Raw genomic sequence first — 2,500 nt, 5'->3', positions numbered from 1 at the left:
TTTAAAAAGCGTGATTCCAGTGTTGCCTTCAAAATGTACTCATCATAAACACCTAAATACCTACGAAGGGAATTTAACCATCGACATTGCCTCAGTCAACTTTTTTCTGGCTACGGCCCTGTAATTAGTCAACGTCGAAACGTCGTCGTTTTTAATACTTTTTTACCATGTTTAGATAAGTTTTATCGCTCCGCAGTTTGGCTAAATTTCAGAATACCCCGCCACTTATTTGCATCTCATTGAATAAGAATAATGTGAGAAGCAAGCTAGTTTCAAATGCAACTGTAGATGTTTCAAGGACTGCATGAACCGTCGGAAGTATAGGAAACCAGCAGTAAGACTCTGATTCTTCGCTTGCCCTATTTCCCGTCTCGGCCCATCGCCGAGCAAGTACAATCACGGTCATAAGTCGTTGGAACACCCACCCCATTTCCCCCTGTGCAATGTTACAACTGCAACTGTTCAGTGCGTTTAGTTTCTAAACAACATTGAAAGGTGGGCCGGGAGAGGAAGGGAATGTCTGGGATGCTCGATTGATTCCGTCAGTGTACCAACGTAACAATGTGTCACTGATTGTAGTTTCCTAGCAAGCGTATTTATTCTTCCTTTTGTGGTTCCGTTTACAATGAGAAAAATCGCTGTTAATTCTGAGAAACGAAGTACTGACAAATCAAGTCGACAGTTTAAGCAAAACCAGTTTACTTACCATGTGCTTTCTGCTTTCAACTCCAACCGTGAACAACAGGTAGATCCGCGAGTCTCAGCTTGTGAAGAAAAGCAAAGTCGAGCAAAAAAAGGAAGCGATGGACAGATTACCCTCCCTCTCCCACAAGAATATTTACGTACATGTAATCTTACCATAAATGGATCCACCACGTGAATTCCAAGAAATATGCTACAAAAAGACAATGCATATCTTATCGTCTGTCTTATCTGCGTTTTGCTTTTACCCATCATTGCATACAACTATGCGGACACTATTTTCCTTAACCTGGAAGTATGCGTAAGATGAGTTAAAGAATGACTTATAACCAGTAAGTCCCCTAAAAAGATGTATAAATCTTAAATGAGGTAAGTTACTATCCATCACGGCATCACCTCAATTGAATTTTACCGGCTTCACGTTAGTCTTGATTTATAAGCTCGGCATTTAGTCTAGATTCTTGACTTAATTAGATATTGTCATCTGACTCGGGATGATTAATAAGAATTTACTATTAGCAATAACGCTGTGAAACAAGAAAGCTATTCTGCCTGAAATTACAATGCACGTCTCGAAAAATCCGATACTTGCAATAGGTGCAGGTGTAATGCGAAGAAACGCGTGACGGGACTCAGAGAGGCGAAGAACATTTCGCGAGCCAGGCGGTGGTGTCTCCCAGATACTTATAATAATCATCGCTAATGGAGGAAAGATACTTAGCAATGTCAATGTCATTGTATGAAAGCAAGTTAAAAGGGAAAACAACTCACTTCCGGGAAAGGACGCCACTTTTGACGTTCAAAAAGAACTGACGGTATAGTTAGTTTATTCCAGCTGGAGGTTACTGAGTCTTCAAAATATGAAGGGTGACTTAAAAACTCACTTTTAACTTTTAAGATTGAAAACTTTATTTCCCTGTCCTTTTCTTAGAAAATTCTGGTGCATAATTTGCATGCAAATTAACGTTTCTCGGAAATTAGGTGATGTCAATTTTGATTTTTTAGACACTTGACTGTCGTGTTTTCTTACCTAGTTTAGTTCGCAACCACTTGTGTGATTTTTGTCGAGTTTTCTATCTTTCCTCGAGAGTTGTTATCTCCAGATTTGGCAAGCGACAGTGTCTTTTATCGCAAATCCTTCGAACCAAATAGTCAGTTTAAGGAGTCATAAATGCATATCGATCATGATACTTGCTTTAGTTGTTTTCTTTCCGAGAAAATCCTTTGTTCTCGAAATTAAACTAATTTCCTGCTGAAGCGAGTCGGCTGTTCAGTCGGTATTGTTTTGCTCGACATATTAAAATTCACGGACTGAAAAAACATGTAGACCCATGAAATACTTGTATGTCCCAATGACCAGCTTCAATCCTCATTCAGAATTGCTCCAGTTCGACAAAAATGATGAGATGAACAATTATGACTGAGAACGTTTGTGACTTGAAAATCAATTTTTAAATCTTAATACTGAAAATTGTATTTCCCTGTTCTTTTCTTGGAAAATTCTGGTTCATAATTTGCATTCAAATTAACGTTTCTCGGAAATTAAGGTGGGGTCAAATTGATTATGCGACACTTGACTGTCGTGTTTTCTTTCCTAGTTAGTCTGCAACCACTTGTGTGATTTTTGTCAAGTTTTCTATTTTCCTCGAAATTGTTCAGGATAAAGTTGTCATCTCCAGATTTGGCAAATGACAGTCTTTTATAGCAAATCCTTCGAACCAGATAGTCAGTTTTGAACTTTTCTCGGAAAGTCTATTGGGTCACATAAAACTCACATCGAGAATATGACCCATCTTTA

The 2,500-nt window shown here is 38.5% G+C and overlaps 1 protein-coding gene across 2 annotated transcripts in view; it reads right to left on the bottom strand.

Moving 5' to 3' along the window:
* The window catches only part of LOC138021795 (uncharacterized), an 18,201-nt gene extending 17,287 nt beyond the window's left edge, over positions 1 to 914 (bottom strand). Inside the window, exons 1-2 of one of the 2 annotated variants that reach the window (XM_068868801.1) lie at positions 859 to 914; positions 707 to 764 (exon numbers count right to left, since the gene is read on the bottom strand). The gene's annotated coding sequence lies outside the window, so the exon portion shown is untranslated. Of the gene's footprint in view, positions 1 to 706; positions 823 to 858 lie in introns of those variants that run through there. The other variant, XM_068868800.1, reaches the window with a different exon arrangement.
* Positions 915 to 2,500: the final 1,586 nt, after the last annotated feature.

Source organism: Montipora capricornis, chromosome 10 (genome assembly GCF_036669925.1).
Source record: "Montipora capricornis isolate CH-2021 chromosome 10, ASM3666992v2, whole genome shotgun sequence".
NCBI lineage: Eukaryota > Metazoa > Cnidaria > Anthozoa > Scleractinia > Acroporidae > Montipora > Montipora capricornis.
The sequence above is the reverse complement of the archived record's forward strand: the minus strand, read 5'-3'. Positions and strand labels throughout refer to the sequence as shown.